This window comes from Tamandua tetradactyla, chromosome 5 (genome assembly GCF_023851605.1).
Source record: "Tamandua tetradactyla isolate mTamTet1 chromosome 5, mTamTet1.pri, whole genome shotgun sequence".
NCBI lineage: Eukaryota > Metazoa > Chordata > Mammalia > Pilosa > Myrmecophagidae > Tamandua > Tamandua tetradactyla.
Genome location: NC_135331.1, coordinates 156,024,893 through 156,050,533, shown reverse-complemented (window position 1 = coordinate 156,050,533; position 25,641 = coordinate 156,024,893).

Genomic DNA, 25,641 nt, shown 5'->3' with positions numbered 1-25,641 from the left:
ATTTTTAACTAGCTTTTAAATTTATTTCTATGTACATTTCTGCATTCTTTAATTATTTTTATAATGAGCATACATTTTTTTTACAAATATTAAAGGGAGAAATTTAACTCACCACTCATCCCCTTCTCCTACAAACAAAACCAAAAACCAAAAAACTAAAAAAAAAAAAAACTAGAAAATATGCCTACATATTAACACCAAATAATATAAATGGCAATATAGATAATTGTCTTTATATTTTTCTCTATTTTATAAACTAAAAAAAGTAGTGTCCTGTCCTGCTTCTCTTCTTGTCAGTGTTTATCCCCAGAGACCCAAAAACTTGCAGCCATTTCATGTTTCTTCTGGTATTTGTCTACATGTATCTAAACTTTTACTTCTTTCTTGATTTTTAGACATCATCTATTTATTTCCCAATTTTGCAATTGAGATATTACCTCTTTTACACCTTTCCCCACCACCCCAATTTTTTTACTACCTTCCTTTAATATGACTTTATTGCAATTTTAGCTAAAATATAAAATTGTGTTTATATTAAAGTCATTATGTAAGTGTTTATATTTGCATCAATGGAGTACTATTGCTTTGTTCCCTCTCACATGACCTTTTGTTTTTCTTAGAGTTAATAATTGTTTCATTCTTTGATTAATCTTCTATGAACATATTCCTATTTTCCAAAAATATTTTGATAGATCCAGCAAACACCTATAGATAATTCTTACAAAGTGTTCAATGATGTGATATAGTCTATTAATTATATTTTGTTTTTTTTCCTATGGCTTATTTATTTGTTTATTTGATAAACAAGCCCAAGCTGGACTCTTTGCTTTTTGAAAATGTCCTTCAATATTCTATTGTATTAAATCCTTCATTACTGGATCCTGTATCACCCTCTCTGGGAGTAGTCTTCATTGACATGAACTTTTTACAGCACTTGACTCCTGAGAAAGAGTAAAACTGATGAGAACGTGCATGCTTGAAATTGTCTTTATTTTGCCCTCATACTAACTTAATAGATGAAGTGGACATGAAACCCAGAATTAAAATAACTTCATTCAGAGTTCTCAGGGCATTGTTCCAACATCTCTAGGTTCCATTGGTGGTACTGAAATTCAGATGTGAGTCACATGACTGATCCTTTGTAAATGACTTGTTATTTCTCCAGAAGATTTTAGGATCTTACCTTTATTCTTGTTGTTTTGAAATTATGTGATGGTGTGCCTTGGTGTGGATCCTTTGTGATTCAGAGACCTGGGCACTAAGTGAGCCCCTTTAATCTTGATATATGCATACTTCAGTTTGGGGAAACTTCCTTCTATTTTTTCTCCTTTTCATTTCATATCTTTCTTGAACTCCTAGTTTCTAATGTTAAACTTCATGAGTTGATCATCTAAGTTTTTTTTAGCCTTCTTCCATTGCACAGCTCATTTTTATTTGTTTGTTTTACTCTTTGTAGGATTTTCTCAACTTTGTCTTCCATTTATTTAATTGAATTTTTAATCTCTTCCTTCATATCTTTAATTTTCAAGATTGCTTTCTTGTTCTCTGATTTTTCTTGTAAAAATAATATCCTATTCTTAGTTCACAAATGCAATATCTATTCCTTTTATAATTTATTAATTAGAGATTTTAAGGAATTTTTCCCTTCTTTGTGCATTGTCTCTAATTCTTCTGAATTCCTCATTTCCATTGGTATGTTTTGGTTCCTTTATTTCATGTTGGAGGCTTTTCTCAAATGTCTGATGATTCCCAACTTTCTTAAATATTTAGAATTGAGGCTCAAAAAGCTGGTGAATGACTCTGGATATATGGGTGAGCTTGTTTTCTGTAATGTGGATTCATCAGCTGGTCAGTGGGCTTTTTTCATGTGGAAACCCCATTCATGAGTGTTTGTAAACCTCTTTCTTAGGCTTTTAACTTTTCCAGAGAAAATAAGTTTAATCTTTGTGCGGGAAGATATATACCTGGCTGCTGGCATAACAGTGGAAGGGACGAGGCTAGAGGCTTTGCCTTTTGGGATATGTATTTTCAGATCATTTTTCCAGCTTTTGCATAATGTTTCAACCTCTGCCTTCCACACTACCTCATATTTCTGAGTCCAGATCCTCTCAGGTGCAATTTCTCCAAGCAATATAATTCTGGTTGCCCAGACTGGGTGGGAGAGGCATCTGGCTACTCAGGGATTTCCCAGTGTACCCTCTGTATCTGCTACTTCTATATCCTCAGGTTTTATGAGTTACAATCTTCTTGCTCCTCATAAACATTTCCCTCCTCACCTCATGGTCAGCTTCCTTTACTCAGCTAAATCTGCTTCCACCCTTTCACCTGCTTTCTGTCTTCCAAAAATTTGTTGACATCTACTTCTCTGTTGTCTCCTCTCCCATTATCTTTTTTACTTACTTGTTTAGTGTTTATTCCTGTTCCATAATTTTAGTAGTGTTTCAGAAGGAAGTTCAAACCATTCTATGACCAGAAGATACCTATATGCATTAACTTAAAAGTGATTTATTCACTTTCTTTCAAAAATCATTTGAGGACGCTTAAAATTAAAGCATAGTCACAATAAGATAAAAAGAGTAATTTGTTAAAAGATGAGATCAGAGAAATAAAAAGGATGGTGAAAAGCGAAACTTGAAGATAATCTGAGGATATTTGAGATAATTGATCAAATAATTTGGTTCCAGTTTATTAGTAACCAGAGCAAAGAGGAAAACAGCATCACTGCTTGTAGAACTCTCATTTTTTATGAGAATGAAGATCAATATTTTGTCATCAGGAGGTAAAACTAGTCTGGTTCTGAACTTTGAGAGGAATAGGTCTACACCCATGGTGGTTTGAAGCTGTAAAATTTATTCTTACATCTAGTATTTCTTTTCTTACCCCAGAAAAATTTATTCTTAAATCTAATCCACTTATGTGGATGTAAGCCTATTGTAAAGAAGACCTCTCGATGAGACCACTTCAGTTAAGATGTGGTCCACTGCATTCAGGATGGATCTTAAATCCTTTATAAGAGAATGAAATTCAGACAAATGGAGAGAAAGCCATGAAAGCAACAAAATCTAGAAGAGAAAGGAGAAACCAAGAGATACTACCACGTGCCTTGCTGTGTGGCAGAAGAGTCAAGGATCACTAGCAGCTGGTCGTTGAGAAGAAAGCATTGCCTGGATGATACCTTGGTTTGACATTTTCATGGCCTCAAACTGCAAGCGAATAAATTCTATTGTTTAAGCTAACACATTTTATGCTATCTGCTTTAATCAGTCTAGCAAATTAAAACAACACACAATCTATTCTTCATATGCCAGCAAAATGATCTTTTATTCCCACAAATCTGATTACATTGCTCTTTTCCTTAAAATCCTTCCATGGCTCTCACTGCCTTTCTATGAAATGTCAGCAGCATGTGCTTCCCATGTTCTGCCTCTCCAGCTTCGTCTACTGCTACTTCACCAACAAACTCTATGCTCAGTCACGTTTGACTCTTGCAGTGGCTGAGTAAGTCATGCTTACCTCTTCTTCCATGTTTTTGAATACACTGTTCCCTTCCTCAGCTCATCCATCTGAATAAATCTTCATCCTTTAGTTACTGGTTGTAGCTTCCCCTCCTCTGAGAGTCTTCCCTTTCTCCTATTTCTTCTGGGTTGGGCTGTTTTTGTTTATCACTTTCCTTTGGTGCACTGTGCATACTTTGTCGTAGCACTTATCACAATCTTTGAAACTCTTTGGTTACTCCTCTCTTTCTCTGTCTTCTCTGAGCTCATAAAGCGATTAAGTACAGGGACTGTCTTTAGTCATCATAAGGGCTGCATTGTCTACCACTTTACTTCCTGCCCCATCGTAGGCATATAATACATTTTGTTGAGTAAATGAAAAATAAATGGGATCTAGGGATGTAGCTTTCACTAGTCCCTTATTATATAAATAAAGCTTGGAAGATCTTTAGGGTTGAAATTACCATGTCACAGAGATACCATTTCAAACATCAGCTGTCTCAGACAGACTTTGGAGAGTGACTACATAGCAGAGAATTTCAGGCTGGGATTGTCAGTGAGAACCTGAAAAGTAGTTATTCTGCAGTGTTGGCTGAAAGTAGAGCCATATGCTATGTTCAAGATGCCAGCTGATGTTTTACCGTGAGAACCAGAGCCTTCTTAGATTTTGTTTCTGAGGGATGCACTACTCATGTTCTCACTCCTCAGATGGGTACTTACTTCTTGCTTTTTACATCCTTTGGAATATCTGAGTTGCAAATCTTCCTGCTGCTCCTAATACCCACTCCTGCTTACATGACAAAGGCAGCTGTCCTGCTACCTGTTTTCAGGATCTCTAATTCTCCTCTTTGAGGGAACATCTATCTTATTGGCTTCAGATATTTAAAAAATTTATTTATATTTGATTTTTTAATTAGAGAAGTTGTTGATTTATAGGAAAACCATACAGAAAGAACAAAATTCCCACATACCCCTACCACAGGCACAGTTTTATTTTTAACGTTTTAAATTAGTATGATACCTTTATTACAATTGATGAAACAAGATTATTTTAATTATATATTAACTATGGTCCATAGTTTACATTAGCATGCACCTTTTGTGTTGTACAGTTCTATGGTTTTGTAAAGTTTTCGTTCTGGTTACAAATATGCAACCTAAAATTTCTCCTTTTAGTAACATTCAAACGTACAATTCAGTGGTGTGTCATTTATTACCTTCACAATGTTGTGTTGCCATCACCACCATCCATTGCCAAAACTTTTCTATCACTCCAAACAGAATTCAGCATTAATTCCCTATTCCCTGGCCCCTGGTAACCTGCATTCTAGTTTCTAGCTACACATTTCTTAAAGAAATTTCTCAGATCAGCAGAAGCTTCCTTTGTAGTTGTCTGAGATCCTGTCCTTCCCCCCACCCCTTTTTTTTCCTCCTTCCACCCAGGAGTCCAGCTCAATAATTGTAATACTTTTACAAACCTACACGGTAGCAGGGAATCAGATCAAGGAAAAAGTTTCTGTTCAATAGCACAAGACACAGGGAACTAGGTGACTATCACTAAAATACCACTAGTTAAGATAGAGCAGATTTATGAGCTTGAGTTTGTACCTTAGGCCTGTCATATTTTTTCACCTTTATGTTAGTTAATTGCAGAGTAACATAAATTAACTTTGGAACACAAGCAAAAATGGGAACTTTATTTATGAATTTCTTGGATTTCTTTACCTCAAGCCAAACAACTAAATTGCTATTTAGCATAAATTATTTATGGGCCCTGGCTCAATACCATCCAGCACCAGCCCCCCGAGGTATGGGAGATATAAAAGATTTAAAGCATCTGTGCGACAGTGTTCAGGCCGCCACGGAGCTGTGTTTCTTTCCAGAAGGGTCCACTTTATTTTGTTGTAAATAAATAGAGCCTGGATTTCCAGGGAGGGCAAGTTAGCTTCCAGCAGGATGGTGGTGTTTTGCATATGTTAATTACACAACCCTTTATGACAGATAGACACAGTGTTTGCATAGATATTTCTCAAAAGACCTGTAGACCCAAATGCATCTTTTCATATCGTGGCATGGAGCAGTTTCTTTCATTTAATCTCACTTCAAAATCTGAAGTTTTCAAAGATTGCCACCTCAACTAGTCAATAAAAAATTCGTCATATCGATACAATTCTGGCAGAAACAAACATATGCGTCTTCAGCGATCTTGATTCTGGTTTCTCTAAAGATTCAAACTTGACGATGCTGCATTGACAGCTGTGACAAACCCTTTGTTACTTCCTAGGTTGTCTTTCCATAGCTCTCACCACAGCACCTCACCCTTTGCTCCTAAATGCCCTTTTACACCTTGTTTCTCAGACACAGTCTGTTTCTCAGACAAGGTCCGTGCCTTCCTTTCTTTAGGTTAGACATGTTTGATTTGGTTCACACAGGGTTTAAAATCACAAAATTTCATGTAAAAATGTAAATTTTCAGCATTTTCTCCAAATTCCAAAATTAGAAGAATATAGCAATCCTAGGCTGTCTTTTCCACATGGCAGCTGTTCACTTAAGCTGAGTAGCTCTTGCCTCTTCTCTGCAATCCAGTTTGCCACACACAGCTCCCACATTTCCCTACCATCCTCACCCAGACTGCTTCCGTCAGTTGGGGTCCTCCTTCCTCCAAGAAGGATTTGCATTTGTAATACCTGTTTTAGTCCCTGCCTTGGTTGATACTTGTGTACTTCTTACACTGATCTTGGGTAATATTATAGCAAAGATTGTTTAAACTTGACTGAAGTATACTTGAGTTCACCAGGAATCATCACAGGTTCATAAAACCCAATTGAATTGCAATAACCCAGTATCATTTTTTTTTTCAAATACATAGCATAACCAGTAATTCTATCTCACCTTTAACAAGGCATTTGCATTTTAATAAATGATGTTATACATTGTACACAAAATATATAGAAATGCGAGTACAATCAGAAGGATTAATAAGCAGTTTACAATCTAAACGGTACAGATGGATACACATCAGCCAAGATAGAGAAGTCTCTAGTGCCAGGCCACCATTGTCTGTTCTTTTCAGAATTTTGTCTCTTAGGTAAGGCAGAAGTTGCCATTTTAAAACATTATGACATTAAGCTGGAATACATAGACAATATTATAACTTACTAAACTCCAAATAAAAGAGGTTTTGGACAGGGTGGAAAAATGGGTCCCTAAGTGTGAATACCATCTTTAGGATGAAAATATGCAAATATATTTCCACTTAAATGAAAAGTCGCTAAGGCAGATTTGTTCATTTTCTTTTTAGTGGTATACCTGAATTCCTCAAATAGAAAATGCCTCTGTAACATTCATTTTCTCAAATCCTTGGTATAATATTCAAAATGTCACTTCAGTTTGTTCCATTTGCTCAACCTAATACCAGGCAGGCTATGTACTCTCTCACACATTTCAGGCATGAGCAGGCCTTGACCCCTTCTCCCTGTGCTGTCTCAGCTCTGCTGGTTTTTCTTTTATCTTCCTAAGTGTTGTCATTGGGATTCTCCTCTTGGTCCTTGAACCTGGTTTGATCATTGCCCTCCTTAGCCATTTTCAGTGATTTCCTTTTAGATTTCACATCATAATCAGATCTTAAGTGTCACCCACAAAGACGGTGGCCAGCTCACCCTGGAAAACTTTACCTTACTCTCCTGCCTACCTTTCTATTTTGAGAAGTTTGAAGCAGGTAGAGTGGAAAGAAGAGGGAGTTTGGAATCAAGTGGGCTTAAATTCCAAATCTAATCCAAGTTATAATGCCTTGGGCTCAGCTTTCTTGTCTGTAAATTTGGTAAAATACCACCTATGGTGCTGGGTTCTTGTACAGATAATTGCTGATGTGTGTTTTGAAGACGTTCATCAAAGTATTCCCATGAGTCAGTCACATTTTATAAATCCTTTTACTCTGTTTCCCAGTCTCTGCTCAACATACTTGTCTTTACTTTCTTTCTGCCACCATGTATGGTGAAGGGTTCCCAGTACCTAATAATACTTCAATGTTATCCGGTCCCGGCTCCTTACACACCAGCAACAATGGAAATGAACTTCTGCCGAGCTGGATTCCAGCAGAGACTGGCCAAGGCTGAAGGAGAGAGCTTCCTCCAAAAGCACAGAGAGGCTCCCTCCCTGTCGGGGCTGGGAGAGCTTGTTCTCCCATCTCCCTTATTTCTTACCCTCGAGAAAAGGAGAATACCATTCCACATGAGTGATCATTCCAAAGCTGGCCATATTGCACATTTTTATAACCAAATTGTATGTGTGGATATTATAATAGATAATCTAAATTTGTTATACACATCTTACATAAAACATAAAGGGTTGCTGTCTCTATCTCACATGCATTTAAAAAGCTCATTTTAATATTTAATGTTCCTAACAGTCATCTAAATCTCAAAAGGTAAGCAGGAAATACCGTATAAAAGACGCAGAGTCTAAAACAAATGTTGCTGATAGAACCTGGAATTTACCTCTGTTCCCCCCTCACCCCAAACTTCCCCACCGCTCATCATTTTAGCTTCCAGAGCATAGACATAGCAGAAGTCATTTCCTTCTTTGTAGCTCACTGAAGTACTTTTAAAACGGAGGTTAAGAAAAGATCCAAGGAACCTTTCATAACCCAGAATTGATAAATAACTTATCTCTATCTTTTGCGTTTTTTTTCTTTTTGAATTTGTATTATGAATATATATGTATATTTAGTATATAGTTAATCTAAACCATAGTATATTAGGAAACGCTCATCCCTCAGTCAATCTGTCTGATGACCTCGGGGACCAGGGTTTTCAGTTTGTGGTGGCACTGAGGGGCTGATATTAGTAGCTGCTGGCATGCTGGGCAGTTCTTTGCCAAACTTGCTACATCAACTGGCAGAGCTCTAGGCAAAAACCGTTCACCTGAGTATTGGACGATTCTTCAACAAAACAAATAGAATCTCCTTTAGCAGAGGTTGGGTCACTCACATCAGTTAAGATTTGAATGTCAGGAAAAAACTGGAACCTTTTTTCCATACCGACCATGATGAGGTTTTGCACGTATGTGCATGTGTGTGCTCCTGTGTGTGCACACACGTGTGTTCTACTTTGCTAGCTGCTGGAATGCAATACACCAGAGACGGATTGACTTTTAATAAAAGGTAATTTATTTTGTTAGTTATTTAGAGGAAAGGCAGCTAACTTTCATCTGAGGTCCTTTCTTATGTGGGAAGGCTCAGGGTGATCTCTGCTGGCCTTCTCTCCAGGCCTCTGGGTTCCAACAACTTTCCCCGGGGTGATTTCTTTCTGCATCTCCAAAGGCCTGGGCTGAGCTGCGAGTGCTGAGATGAAATACGCTGAGCTGCTTGGGCTGTGCTACAATGAGCTCTCTCATTTAAGCACCAGCCAATTAAATCAAACATCACTCATTGCAGCAGGCACGCCTTCTAGCTGACTGTAGATGCAATCAGCAACAGATGAGGTTCACATACCATTGGCTCATGTCCACAGCAATAGAACTAAACACCTTCATCTAGCCAAGTTGACAAATGAATCTAACTACTACCATGTGTGCGAGTAGATTCTGGCCTGTTGGGTGGCTGGATATTCTCTCTTGGTCTACTCTTCTACTGTATGTGATTTTCATGGTTTCTAGAAGAAAAGCTCATCTTCTCTTGCTGAGATGCAGGTAAAGCCAGAGGATGGGAAAAATGGGAAAGGAAAGGTAGCAGAGTGTTAAAACCTCAAAATCCAGCAGTACGTTCCCTGAGTCTAATTGTAGAATTAGCTAAGAGATATTATGGGATGCCAGAGGGTTGGCTAAATTCTGCAAGCTCATAACATAGAACAAGCCTCACCTTCCTTCACTTCTTTTAAAAGGCTTTTCTTTGTTTAGAACCATGTAGAAACTGCTGTTATCAGTCTGGATTGAACTTTAGCAGGCGATTGTGGACAGACTGGAGAAGAACATGGTCAAGTGAATTTTTTGAAAATGCATATTCTTCTGCTATGAAAGCAATTTCAAGCCATTCCTTCCAAAATGTGTGAAGTTTGCATTTTTATTTTGGGGGTGACTTTATGGTATGAAAAGCTCTTCTAGGTAATTTGGGGAAATATTGTATTAAAAATGAAGTTTATGAAAAATGTTAAAGAGCTTTTGAACATTCATGGTAATAAAACCATATATTGCTAATTTTATTATTATTTTGATATGGGATTTGTACATGAGGGTAAAGTAGCCTTGCCTTTTGGCTTCAGAAAAGAGGCAAATCATGTCTCTCATGAGTGGTTATTTTAGTTTTGCATATGGATGCTTGCCCTTTATATAATTTGTGCTCTGACTTCTATTCTTCATTTTTATTTAAAAAGCCAAAAAAAATCTTTAAACGTCTTTTAAAAGATGCTATGTTTTAAAAACATACATACATAAACAAAGCTTGTTATGATTCTCAATTTCAGATAAAATCAACACCCTTATTTAATAGTTGTGGAATCTGAATTTTGGAGGAGAGGGAACTGGGAAATACACATTTCCCTGCCAGTTCCCTCTTAGTTGGAGCATGAGATATGTCTCCCTATCCCTCACCATCCTAGTTTATTTTGATCAAATTTACCCTTCCATGTGACCTTCCTATTAAAAGATGGTCCTTGACCCCTATTTCTATTTCCAGACACACTCCCTCTTTTACTCAACAGGAGTGGGACCCCCTCCGAGGGCAAACGTGGGTTGGAGAGGGAATCTTGGGAGATCTTCTTTCCCTATGACCAAGAGTATGTTCCTTTGAAGGATTCCCTCTCCGTCTTTATGCATTTATGCATGTCTTTACCCTTTCCTCATAGTGTATTTTTAAAAAGAACAGTAGGGGAAATCAGAAAAAAATACTAGTGCTAGTTACATTTCTAACCATCCAGTATTATATAGTTTCAACTTCAGACTTTTCTGAAATTTGCCTTAGCATATGACATCTTTCAGATAAATGGACCAACTTAACTTACAAGTGAATATGTGCTTTCATAATTATTTCAAGCCTTCTTTCCCTAAGAGGGATGGGAAACAAAAGTAACAAGATACCAGAGACTTCAGTGTAGTCCTTCATTGGCCTAATCTCACCCTCTGAGTGGAGAACAGATGGAGCAGAGGGCAAAGAAGGAGAATAGGTGAAGCCAGTAACTTCTCTGGGTGAAGGATAATCAGAGGCAGGTGAAGGTTAAAGGGGCATATAAGAAAGAGACAGTGTGATATAGGAGGAAGGGCAGTCGATTAAGAGTCAAAAGATTGGGGTTCCGACTTCCGGAGAAGATGGTGGCTTAGTAAGACGCGCGGGCCTTAGTTCCTCCTCCAGAACAGCTACTAAAGAAACAGAAACGGTACAGAACAGCTCCTAGAGCCACGACAGAGACCAAAAAGACAGCGTACGCAATTCTGGAATGGCTGAACTGGCTGGGAGAATCTGCTGCGCTGAGATCCCTGAGGGGCGCGCGCTTCCCCGGGCCATGGCGGCTGGCGGCTGGAGCCCCTCCCTCCCTCCTTCCTGGGCCAGCTGGGAGATTTGGACAGGCGGTTCCCTCAAGCCGCGGCGGCAAGTGCCCCCACCCCACGCGTGGCCTCCTGGGCCGGCTGGGAGATTTGGAGCGAAGGTCCCCCAAGCCGTGGAGGCCGGCGACCGGGGTCCCTTCCATACACGTGGCTTCCCGGCCTGGCTGGGAACTTTGGATCGGCACTCCCCCAAGCCGCGGCGGCCAGCGCCCCCCGCCACGCTTGGCTTCCCGGCCGGCTAGGAGATTTGGATCGGCACTCCCCCAAACCGCGGAGGCCGGCGCCCCCCCCCACGCGTGGATTCCCAGGCTGGCTGGGAGATTTGGATTGGCACTCCCCCAAGCCGCTTCGGCTGGTGACCCTACCCCACATCGAGAGTCTTCCAAAGTTAAAGGAGCCACAGCATCTTTTACTGGTGGGATCCGCAGACAGACAAGTGCCACATACTGGGTAGGATAAGAAAAACAGAGCCCAGAGATTTCACAGGAAAATCTTTCAACCTGCTGGGTCCCACACCCAGGGAAATCTGATTAAATGCACAGACGCCAGCAAAAAATAATGGATCACGCCAGGAAAATTGAAGATATGGCCCAGTCAAAGGAACAAACCAATAATTCAAATGAGATACAAGAGCTGAAACAACTAATGCTGAATATACGAACAGAAATGGAAAACCTCTTCAAAAACCAAATCAATAAATTGAGGGAGGACATGAAGAAGACATGGGCTGAACAAAAAGAAAAAATAGAAAGTCTGGAAAAACAAATCACAGAACTTATGGGATTGAAGGACAAAGTAGAAAAAATGGAAAAAACAATGGATACCTACAACGGTAGATTTAAAGAGACAGAGGCTAGAATTAGTGAACTGAAGGATGGAACATCTGAATTCCAAAAAGAAACAGAAACTATAGGGAAAAGAATGGAAAAATTTGAACAGGGTATCAGGGAACTGAATGATAATATGAAGCACACAAATATACGTGTTGTGGGTGTCCCAGAAGGAGAAGAGATGGGAAAAGGAGAAAAAAACTAATGGAAGAAATTATCACTGAAAATTTCCCAACTCTTATGAAAGACCTAAAATTACAGATCCAAGAAATGCAGCGCACCCCAAAGAGAATAGACCCAAATAGGCATTCTCCAAGACACTTACTAGTTAGAATGTCAGAGGTCAAAGAGAAAGAGAGGATCTTGAAAGCAGCAAGAGAAAAACAATCCATCACATACAAGGGAAACCCAATAAGACTATGTGTAGATTTCTCAGCAGAAACCATGGAGGCTAGAAGACAGTGGGATGATATATTTAAATTACTAAAAGAGAAAAACTGCCAACCAAGACTCCTATATCCAGCAAAATTGTCCTTCAAAAATGAGGGAGAAATTAAAACATTCTCAGACAAAAAGTCACTGAGAGAATTTGTGACCAAGAGACCAGCTCTGCAAGAAATATTAAAGGGAGAACTAGAGTCAGATACAATAAGACAGAAGAGAGAGGTATGGAGAAGAGTGTAGAAAGAAGGAAAATCAGATATGATATATATAATACGAAAGGCAAAATGTTAGAGGAAAATATTATCCAAAGAGTAATAACACTAAATGTTAATGGACTGAATTCCCCAATCAAAAGACATAGACTGGCAGAATGGATTAAAAAACAGGATCCTTCTATATGCTGTCTAAAGGAAACAGATCTTAGACCCAAAGATAAACATAGGTTGAAAGTGAAAGGTTGGGAAAAGATATTTCATGCAAATAACAACCAGAAAAGAGCAGGAGTAGCTATACTAATATCCAACAAATTAGACTTCAAATGTAAAACAGTTGAAAGAGACAAAGAAGGACACTATCTACTAATAAAAGGAACAATTAAACAAGAAGACATAACAATCATAAATATTTATGCACTGAACCAGAATGCCCCAAAATACGTGAGGAATACACTGCAATCACTGAAAAGGGAAACCGACACATATACCATAATAGTTGGAGACTTCAATTCACCACTCTCATCAATGGACAGAACATCTAGACAGAGGATCAACAAAGAAATAGAGAATTTGAATATTACAATAAATGAGCTAGACTTAACAGACATTTATAGGACATTACATCCCACAACAGCAGGATACACCTTTTTCTCAAGTGCTCATGGATCATTCTCAAAGATAGACCATATACTGGGTCACAAAGCAAGTCTTAACAAATTTAAAAAGATTGAAATCATACACAACACTTTCTCAGATCATAAAGGAATGAAGTTGGAAATCAGTAATAGGTGGAGTGCCAGAAAATTCACAAATATCTGGAGGCTCAACAACACACTCTTAAACAATGAGTGGGTCAAAGAAGAAATTGCAAGAGAAATTAGTAAATACCTCGAGGCAAATGAAAACGAAAACACAACATATCAAAACTTATGGGACGCAGCAAAGGCAGTGCTAAGAGGGAAATTTATTGCCCTAAATGCCTATATCAGAAAAGAAGAAAAGGCAAAAATTCAGGAATTAACTGGCCAGTTGGAAAAACTGAAGAGAGAACAGCAAACTAACCCCAAAGCAAGCAAAAGGAAAGAAACAACAAAGATTAGAGCAGAAATAAATGAAATTGAAAACAATAGAGAAAATCAATAAGACCAGAAGTTGGTTCTATGAGAAAATCAATAAGATTGATGGGCCCTTAGCAAGATTGACAAAAAGAGAAAGAGAGAGGATGCAAATAAATAAGATCAGAAATGGAAGAGGAGACATAACCACTGAACTCACAGAAATAAAGGAGGTAATAACAGGATACTATGAACAACTTTATGCTAATAAATACAACAATTTAGATGAAATGGACGGGTTCCTGGAAAGGCATGAACAACCAACTTTGACTCAAGAAGAAATAGATGACCTCAACAAACCAATCACAAGTAAAGAAATTGAATCAATCATTCAAAAGCTTCCCAAAAAGAAAAGTCCAGGACCAGACGGCTTCACATGTGAATTCTACCAAACATTCCAGAAAGAATTAGTACAAACTCTCCTCAAACTCTTCAAAAAATTGAAGTGGAGGGAAAGCTCCCTAATTCATTCTATGACACCAACATCACCCTCATACCAAAACCAGGCAAAGATATTACAAAAAAAGAAAACTACAGACCAATCTCTCTAATGAATATAGATGCAAAAATCCTCAACAAAATTCTAGCAAATCGAATCCAACAACACATTAAAAGAATTATACATCATGACCAAGTAGGATTCATCCCAGGTATGCAAGGATGGTTCAACATAAGAATATCAATTAATGTAATACACGATATCAACAAATCAAAGCAGAAAAATCACATGATCATCTCAATTGATGCAGAGAAGGCATTTGACAAGAATCAACATCCTTTCCTGTTGAAAACACTTCAAAAGATAGGAATACAAGGGAACTTCCTTAAAATGATAGAGGGAATATATGGAAAACCCACAGCTAATATCATCCTCAATGGGGAAAAATTGAAAACTTTCCCCCTAAGATCAGGAACAAGACAAGGATGTCCATTATCACCACTATTATTCAACATCGTGTTGGAGGTTCTAGCCAGAGCAATTAGACAAGAAAAAGAAATACAAGGCATCAAAATTGGAAAGGAAGAAGTAAAACTATCACTGTTTGCAGACGATATGATACTATATGTCGAAAACCCGGAAAAATCCACAACAAAACTACTAGCGCTAATAAATGAGTACAGCAAAGTAGCAGGTTACAAGATCAACATTCAAAAATCTGTAGCATTTCTATACACTAGCAATGAACAAGCTGAGGGGGAAATCAAGAAACAAATTCCATTTACAATTGCAACTAAAAGAATAAAATACCTAGGAATAAATTTAACTAAAGAGACAAAAGACCTATACAAAGAAAACTACAAAAAACTGTTAAAAGAAATCACAGAAGACCTAAATAGATGGAAGGGCATACCGTGTTCATGGATTGGAAGACTAAATATAGTTAAGATGTCAATCCTACCTAAATTGATTTACAGATTCAATGCAATACCAATCAAAATCCCAACAACTTATTTTTCAGAAATAGAAAAACCAATAAGCAACTTTATCTGGAAGGGCAGGGTGCCCCGAATTGCTAAAAACATCTTGAGGAAAAAAAACGAAGCTGGAGGTCTCACACTGCCGGATTTTAAGGCATATTATGAAGCCACAGTGGTCAAAACAGCATGGTACTGGCATAAAGATAGATATATTGACCAATGGAATCGAATAGAGTGCTCAGATCCTCTCATCTATGGACATTTGATCTTTGATAAGGCAGTCAAGCCAACTCACCTGGGACAGAACAGTCTCTTCAATAAATGGTGCCTAGTGAACTGGATATCCATATGCAAAAGAATGAAAGAGGACCTGTATCTCACACCCTATACAAAAGTTAACTCAAAATGGATCAAAGATCTAAACATTAGGTCTAAGACCATAAAACAGTTAGAGGAAAATGTAGGGAGATATCTTATGAAACTTACAATTGGAGGCGGTTTTATGGACCTTAAACCTAAAGCAAGAGCACTGAAGAAGGAAATAAATAAATGGGAGCTCCTCAAAATTAAACACTTTTGTGCATCAAAGAACTTCATCAAGAAAGTAGAAAGACAGCCTACACAATGGGAGACAATATTTGGAAACGACCTATCAGATAAAGGTCTAGTATCCAGAATTTATAAAAAGATTGTTCAACTCAACAACAAAAAGACAGCCAACCCAATTACAAAATGGGAAAAAGACTTGAACAGACACCTCTCAGAAGAGGAAATACAAATGGCCAAAAGGCACATGAAGAGATGCTCAACATCCCTGGCCATTAGAGAAATGCAAATCAAAACCACAATGAGATATCATCTCACACCCACCAGAATGGCCATTATCAACAAAACAGAAAATGACAAGTGCTGGAGAGGATGCGGAGAAAGAGGCACACTTATCCACTGTTGGTGGGAATGTCAAATGGTGCAACCACTGTGGAAGGCAGTTTGGCGGTTCCTCAAAAAGCTGAATATAGAATTGCCATATGACCCAGCAGTACCATTGCTAGGTATCTACTCAAAGGACTTAAGGGCAAAGACACAAACGGACATTTGCACACCAATGTTTATAGCAGCATTATTTACAATTGCAAAGAGATGGAAATAGCCAAAATGTCCATCAACAGACGAGTGGCTAAACAAGCTGTGGTATATACATACGATGGAATATTATGCAGCTTTAAGACAGGATAAACTTATGAAGCATGTAATAACATGGATGGACCTAGAGAACATTATGCTGAGTGAGTCTAGCCAAAAACCAAAAGACAAATACTGTATGGTCCCACTGATGTGAACCGACATTCGATAATAAACTTGGAATGTCATTGGTAACAGAGACCAGCAGGAGTTAGAAACAGGGTAAGGTAATGGGTAATTGGAGCTGAAGGGATACAGACTGTGCAACAGGACTAGATACAAAAACTCAAAAATGGACAGCACAATACTACCTAATTGTAATGTAATTATGTTAAAACACTGAAGTTGCATCTGAACTATAGTTTTTTTGTTGTTGTTTGTTTGTGTTTTTTGTTTTTTCTTTTTATATGTTTTTTATTTTTATTATTATTTTTATTTTTTTCTCTATATTATCATTCTATATCTTTTTCTGTTGTTTTGCTAGTTCTTTTCCTAAATCGATGCAAATGTACTAAGAAATGATGATCATACATCTATGTGATGATATTAAGAATTACTGATTGCATATGTAGAATGGAATGATTTCTAAATGTTGTGTTAGTTAATTTTTTTTAATTAATAAAAAAAAGTTGAACATAGAAAAAAACCAACAACAACAAAAAAACAAAAACCACAAATATTTTTGAAGAGTAAATAAGACTAAAGATTAAGTTATGTTTTAGAGAAAACCATAAAAATGGAAAATTTCTTGGGCATTTCAACATGAAGGCTAGCGGGCTGGAGAGCCTACAAATGAAGAGTTTATTGCTGGTCAAGCCAGCAAATTAAAGAACAAGGAAGTCCACGTTCAGGGAGATCAGGTCTAGTGAAAACAACTGAAGGGCTGAATTACTGAGGGAAATGGCAGAAGGAGGAGAAGGGAGAAAAGAAAGTGAAGTCACCAGAAGCAATAATGGGAAGGAAAAGGGAGTTCCTAAACCCATCACAATCCATCTTGGATCAGATATTCAAAGAAAAGACAGCCAGCAGCCACTGCTGATTCCTGCTTTACCATGGCAAAATTTAAAATAACTAGCTGGTGGTCACTATTTTGAAAAATTAAACAAAAACAACCCACACCCCTGAATGCAGCCTCAGCAAAAGAATAAATGTTAAATGTTAACAACACCCTTAGGAAGAGAGATTCCCTGAGGAAGGGTGGGGAAGCAAGCAAAAAGAATAAAAATGATGTTGCAGCTTTATAATTTGTAATAGAAAGCCGTCTGTGGCATTTCGGGAGCACAAGAGCTGACATCCTTAAGTAGCTTAGAGAGTGCTTAAAAATCAAAGAACTGAAAAGAAATAAAGAAATATGATGAACTCAAAAAAAAAAAAAAGATTGGGGTTCCAGTTTTTGCTCTGCCCTTCACTAGTGGCAGATTCTGGATTCTGTGTTCTCTACGGATGGCTCCAGATGGGCTTCTTTTCTACTTGGGGCTTCTGCTTTGGCCCAAATATAGTGAGGTCTAAAACAGTCATTAACCCAAATGTTTGCCCATCTGAGCTGGTATCCCCTTGGGATCATAATTAATTCAGGCCACAGTTAATTCTTTTCAGAGAAGCCTGAGGCCTCCCAAACAACAGGGTTTGCTCAACGAGTTCTCTAGGAACCTTGAGGCTAGGCAATCCCACCTAGCCTCACAGCTCTGACATCCTCCTCACTGTCTTTTGGCTACTTGTCTACTCCCACAAACTGGTTGTCCTGGGAAAGCCATGTTACCTGTGCTGCAGAGGCTATTTATCTTCCCACACTTAGTGTTGGGTTAGAAGGTGAGGTGTGTGTCCTCATTATTCTCCAGGGTTGCTCCCAGAATATTATGCCTCTAATCTTTGGGTGAACATGACCCAATTCTTTGAGAGCTCATTCCTTCCAACTGAGCAGTCTCTAATGCCTCCTAGCTGATGACATCTAAAAGTCTTCTGGTCATACCTCTCTATTCCCTGATGATTCTGGAGCCTGGTTCACCCTCTTCTTCTCCAATTCTAACATAATCCTGGCACTTTGGCGCTATGTGGATGTGCTGAAATGCTAGTCTTTGCTTCTTCACTTTCTTAATTCCTAATTTTAGTTTCCTTCACCTCTGCATCAATTCAGCTACTCATGTTCAGTTCCTGTCCCCTGGCTTTTCTAGGAACTGTTCCACTATGGCCATATCTTCTTTATCAAATGACTTCCCAGTGAAAGTTTGGATAAACATTCTGAGGTAGACTCAGTATCTGGCTCATTTTGAATTTATTTAATCACTGAAATGTCTAATGAAGAAAATATATTTGATTTAACTTATTTTAAGAAATTTATTTTAGGTGAGTTTGAATGTCTTGCTCTAATTTTTCCAGACTCACCCTTTATGGTGTTACATTTGTACTCAAATATTACTCGGGAAGAACACACAGCTTACACACTCATCTTCCTTCATCCACTCACTCATTAATTCAATAGCTATTTATCAAGTACTTCCAACATGCCTGATACTATACTAGGTTTATTTATGATGCTTGTCTAGATGCAGATCATCCGATAAATTCTTGACTTGCCTTGCTAACTATTACATTGCTCACAAATTTAAGGAAACAACAAGGGAAAAGTCTACTCTAGACTTAATTCTTACCAATAAGGAAGGTTTGTTCAGAGGAAAGAACTGTAGGATATAGTGACCATGTCTTCTTAGAGTCCACAAAACCATATGAGGAATTATCAGACATGTACCCTAGAGATTTGAAAAGCAAATTCAAATACCTGTTCAGAGAGACCTCAGAAATAAGACCTCAGGGCTTGAGCCCTCAGTGGATACCATTGGGGGGATGGGAAGATAAAACAGAGGTTCTGGCAGTAGAATTCCTGATTATTTTGAAAAGAAGAATACTTATGAAAGCAGAATGGCTTATGAGGTGCACAAGCAAGATAGGAATAATCCAAAGATGAACATATAAAATTGCTGCCCCTTAGAGAAAATTTCAAGTTCATTCTCACATACTGACCAAGAAGACCAAGAAAGAAATTAGTCCACTCCTAGGGAGTGGTGGTACCAGTCTAAAAAACAACAGAGTGAAAGTAAAGTTCTTAAACACCATTCTACCTTTTCAGTCTCAGTCGGGAAACAAGAGCTTCAGAGTGAAGAGGGTGGAAGCAGCTTGTTTTAAAGGGAAGGCAGCCGCGATGCATGAGAAGATGGGAGGTCACTCAGATACTCTAAAGAGTTAAGCTCCAGGCCAACATGTCTGAGATCAGAGGACTCAGAAAAGGCTTTAAAATCACGGAGGAAATGCTGGAAACAGGCAGGTGCCAGAACACTCCAAATGAGTAAAATTCAGAATTTTAAAGTTGGGATAGAGTAGATCATAGAAAACCTCAGATCACTGATGCTTTCTGGCAGTCTTGACAACATTCAAGAAATGATTTTTTAAGCAAAATATTTCTGAGAACTTGAAAAAGAAATAGCAGATACAAGAAAATAGGATAATTCACTGGCGAAGTCTTCACAAATTTATTTTTTAAATTTTATGTTAGGATCTTTTGACTTCTAAATCAAGCATTCTACACATATACAGAATCCTGGCCTCTTGCAAGACATTTGATAACATTTTTAAGTGATATACATTCTGACAAGATGAAAAAAAGGGCACAGACTGATAGGATTGTGAAAATGCAGTTAAAGAATTGATTAATTGAGCACCATTAACCTGAAAAGGTGACTTTTGTAGAATGTCACAGGATTCTATCTCTGATTTGATCCTGTTGTAAAAATATCAAAATTATCCTTATCACATATGACAGAAGCATATTGATCTCTCACATTTCTATCAAACTGATGACTTGCAAAATGCCCTCAAGCCTATTATCTCAATTACTGTGGTTTATTGAGAATATGCTATTTGTCAGATACATAGCTATAATACCTTTTTTTAATTCTTGGAAGGTTGTTGGCATTCTCCTTATTTTATAAAAGAGGAAACTAAGGGGCAGAGAGGTTAAGAAATGTGTCAGTGTTACAGAACTAAGCAATGGCAGAATCAGAATTCAAAAAATGTTCTGACTCCAGAACTCCATACTCCCTCTGTGGGATGATTAGGAATTCTTATCCTCATTTTTCTGATGAATAAAAGGAAACTTCATGAAGACAAGGTTTGCCTCCGATTGCAGAGCTGGTAAAAAAATAAAACTGTGACATGAATCTAGCTCTTTTGATTCCAAGTCCATTGTTGTTCATAAAGATATGAACGAGCTGAACAACAGGCTGAAATGAAAAAAAAAAGGCTAAAAGTAAAAAATTTCATTTAGGTTAAAAATCAGTTGATTTGGGGGCACAAATGAAACCAGAAGGAAAGATAGACAATAAAGACCAAGATGGTATAATCTAGGAATGCCTAGAGTGTACAATGATAGTGACTAAATGTACAAATTTAAAAATGTCTTTGCATGAAAAAAAAATCAGTTGAACAAATACCTAGCTATGTGCATCTGACTTTACAGCAGTTCTCTTTAAGAAAACTCAGTCAGTGGTTCTCAAAGAACCATCACCTGGGAACTTTCAAACAATTAAAGATCTCGGGTTTTACCCTAGACAAATTGAACCAAAAATTTGGGGAGTGGGATTCTGGGGGTAAGGAAGGAAAAAGGCACAGTTGAGTGTGAGAAAGCCCTCTAAGTGATTCTGATGCATGCCAAAATCTGAGCCAAAATTTGAGAATTGCTAAGGAATTTAGTTGGAAACTAGTGATCAGGAAGCAAATGTGAGAACAGAGAAAAAGAGATCACTTGGATTATATCCAGGGAACAACAATCCAGATGTTTACTTGTTGAAGGCACTGGAGATGTCTAAGCCTGGAAAGGAGACAAGTTCAAGGTGATTAATATAGTTTTCATGCCGAAGTGAATTAGTTTACTCAGATGTCACAAAATTTTAAAAATGATTGCATTATTTTGAGCTATAACAAGCCCTAGGTATCATCTAGTTCTTTACTCAAAATGTGATTTTTTTTTTGATCCATGGACTAGCAATTCAGCATCAATTGGGAGTTAGAAATGCAGAATCTCAGACCCCATCTCAGAGTAATTTATATACTCGTTTAAGTTTGGAAAGCACTGCTCTGGCTGAGCGACCTTGCGTTATGGAGAGGAAACTGAAGGTAAGCACTTTGCCAGATACGCTCTGAAACGCACAAAATAGGGACTCTAACAATGAACTTTTTTTTAAGTTTCTGTTGTTCCAGTTTGCCTATTACTTCCCTGACCTTGATGAGTCATGAGTCCACCATCTCAGCTTATACTTCCAAGTTCCTTCTCCAGAGAATTCCTGGATGAGCTCTGCAATTATCTTGCCCAATCCTGTACATTAAAATAGCTCTTAACCATACTCCAGTAGGAAGCGAGTCCTGACGTGCTAGAGTTGTTCACACCTAGATCTGGAACTCTGTTAGTTTTCCAGTTAGACGTTCTTCTCCCCAACATGTTCCTGGAATTCTCAGCTGTTAATTTCTAGCTTCATTCCCTCACTATGGACTTGCACTTTGCTCCTAAAGATTTCACAGTTAAATTGGTAAATTCTTGTGTCTATGGACATATGCCTAGCTTTCTTACCTCTGTCTACATTTTCACTTTGAACCACATATACTCTGGCAAACACCTCAGTGGAAACTAGCTAGATTCTGAAAATCACATGGTCAAGGTCTGCAGAGATCTTTTCTTAGCCCTGACAAGAACACCATGGCTACTTTCTAGAATTTAGAGTTTGCCAGAAGTAGCACATCAACGAAGCTTGAAGTCAAGTGTAAGAAAATTTGTAATTAAGAGTAACACAAGGTTATTACTAGAATACCATAGGGGAAAGATGGCTATGAAAATTCATGATTCATGGAAGATTAGATTGGCACAGATGGTCAAGCCTGAAAGCATATTTTGGATTTAGTTATTACTAAGGAATTCATGGGCATCCCGAAATAACTTCTTTGTCTCTAATCAAGTGGACTTGATGACCTTTGAGGCCTCCTTAAAATTACCAGACAAGTCTATGAGTTGGAGGATGAAAGTGATTAGGATTTTGTTGACTTGTGTACTTCCTCCAGCTCTGTTTGGCTAAATCCATCAGAAGGTTGATGAGACTATTGGGACTAGTTGTTTAAGGAATCTAGAGCTGTGAATTCATCCAAAGTCAATTCTTTAAGGAATTTTGGTCAAAATATTTTTTTGTTTCCTCATGTAGGTCTCACAATTCATCAATAATTATATAGAATGTAGTTGGCCAGTTATTGCCCAGAGGCTAAATCGAGCTAGTGGCTGATGAGCTAAGAATGATTTTTACATTTCTAAAGACTTGCATACAAAAAACCAAAGATGAACATGTGCTGGTGACCATATCTGTCTATTTAAAGAAAAAATTTACAATTCATGATAGAGAACTGACTAACATAAAGCTATTTTTTTTATTAGACAAGGGCTGAGAAATCATTTTGTTTTACCTAATATTTGATAAAATCCAGTGTCAATTTAAATTTTATTTTGCTTCTTACTTCCTCTAAATTTCCTGGTACTATACTTATATTTTACTTTTACCTGATGGGAAATTAGGAATGTTTCCATTTATCTCTCAAATTAAATAAATTTGATAATGCAAGTATCAGTATAAATTTACCTATTAACCTGCTGAATGTGATTATTTTAAACTGGCTTAGAACTTTAATTATTTAATCATATTCATCCATTCACATAGGTTTGTTATGGATTTAATTTTGTTCCCCCAAAAAGATATGTTGAAGTTCTAATATCCAGGACCTCAGAGTGTGAACTTCCTTGGAAATAGAGTCATCACAGATGAAATTAGGCAAGTTAAATTGAGGTCATACTGGATTAGGGTGGTACCTTTATCCAATATGGCTGGTGTCCTTATAAGAGGAGAGAGACACAGAGGAGAGAAGACCATGGATTGCTGGCAAGCTAGCAGAAGCTAGAAGATGCATGGAACAGATTTCTCCATACAGATTTAAGAGAAAAACATGGATCTGCCAACAAATTGATTCCAGACTTCTAGCCTCACCTCCAGATCTGTGAGACAATAAATTTCTGTTAAGTCACCAAGTTTATGACATTTTGTTATCGAAGACAGAAAAAACTAAGACAAGCACTCATTCATTCATTCAACACATGCTTTAGTGAGTACCCACCAGGTGGCAGTCATTGTACTTGCCTTGGGTCAATGTTACATGGCCAAGGGATACTGATTTGTTGGGGAGAATGAAATTAGTTCAATATGGCTGGCATGTAGAGAGCACAGGATAAACAGCCTAATGATGACTTAGGAGGAGTCAAATAATAAGGGCTTAGAATACTATGCTAAATTCTAATTTAGAATTTCTTCTGAAAGTGATGAGTAATTATAAGATTTTTAGGAATCCAGTAATATGATTTGTGGTAACATCTTCGAAAGGCCCCTCTCTTTTTTCATATGCAGGCTGGGGTGAAGGGGAACAAGGAGACACTGTGGAGACACATGGAGTAATCCAGGGAAGGAACAGTGAGGTCCCCAACTGAAGTCACAGTAGGTGGCAAATAGAAGAATCATGTAGATGGTACAGTTATCATGATGTGCTGGCCAATTGGATATGAGTAGTAAGGGAGTGGGAGGAATCAAGGATGCCTATATGGTTTCTGTTGGAGAAACAAGACATAAGGCGGTGCCAATAACTGAGGTAGAGAATACAGAAGAAACAAGGTTGGGGAGAGAGGGAAAAGAGACCAATGATGGATTTAGTTTAGACTAAAATTAAGTTCTTATCTAGAGGGAGGACTTTCTAAAGGAGATCATTGGGAAGTGGCTGCAATTACATCCAAGACAGCTCAATAGAGAAGGGCTAAAGAGAGAGGTCTGGGTTAGATATACATAGTTTGGAATTTTTCTCCTATATAGGTGATAGCTGTCCACAATATGTATGTTCAATATATGAATATCTATATTTAATTTAGCCGTTTGTCTAACTCAAACCTGCAGGTTGTTCTCAGATTTCTATATCAGAATATACCAGAAATTAAGATGTCCATATGTATAATATCTTTTTCTCAATGTTGGTAATAAAATTGTAAATTTCTCAAAGGCAAGGACTTTACTTTCTGATTCTTGAACCACTGTTGCCAACTCAGTGTTTGGCACAGAGTGTGAAATCAATAAATATTTGTTGAAATGATAAATGAATGAATGAGACAGATGTGGCAAAACATAATTATGATACACCATGCTGAATGCTATAATAACTGTTTGCTCTGGGATACTAAAGGATAAGTCTGGGAAGGTGTCACGGAGGAATTGACATTGGATCCAGTTCTTTAGACATAAATAATTGGCCACATAGAGTAGAGGGGAGCAACACTCATGAATTGGGAAACATGCGCCAAAGCAAGGGGGAATAAAAATTCCAAAATTTCAGTGAGGTGGAACATACAATGCAAAGGGGCTGCGTACATGTGAGGGAAAGTCAGGGGACTGCAATGGGGCTATTTCAGAAATTTTGGAATCTTTTTGAATCTAGAAGAGGAGTCTGGAAGAAAATAAGGGCTGGTGGGGACAGAAGGTTCCTGGCACCTCTAATGAACAATCAACCATGCAATTGCCCAGTCCACAGAGGTCTAAAATAGGCCAGGTAAATCTGAGGCACAAAGTGGCATTTTCTGGAGGAGCTGTGGGTATTTTTAAAGTGTTGAAAGAGCTTCGGTCAAATTCCTATGATTTTAGGTAGGAGCAAAAGCCTTAGTACAAAAGTGGTGAAAGCAAAGTGCCCTGAGCAGAAGTTCAGGAGATGAGGATTCTATTGATTTTATTCCCAGCTCTTAAGCTCCTGGCTGTAAAACCTTGGGCAAATGCTTCCTGGTCCTTGATCTTAACTGACTCCTTCTCTAGGGAACTCTGTTAATCAACTTCAACACAGAGTCTGCCTCATACTAACACTCAATAGATTGTTAAATAGGACATTTCCTCATTTATAAAATGAGGGGGTTACATTAAAACTAGAAAACCAACAAGGAAAATTCTGGTTTTGAAATCTTAAGACTCTGTGGCCTTAATTTCTAATTTTAATGGCATTGAAAATCAAACAAAAATGGGGAGATAATATTTGTGTATTGCTTAGCTATTTATGAAACCCTTTCATTTATGATTTCTCAATAAAACAATTCTGAGATTTAAGTTTAATTGTGTCATTGCTCACATGATAAAAGAGAAACTGTAGTTAGAAATGAGCTAATAAAATAGTAGAGCCTGGATTCAATTCACGTGATACAAATTGAGCACTTTTCCCATCCACCCCACAATGATGTCCCATCATTTTGAGAACCACGTTTTTCTTGTCTATCTCATATCTCTCTTCAGTGTTCACCCCTCCT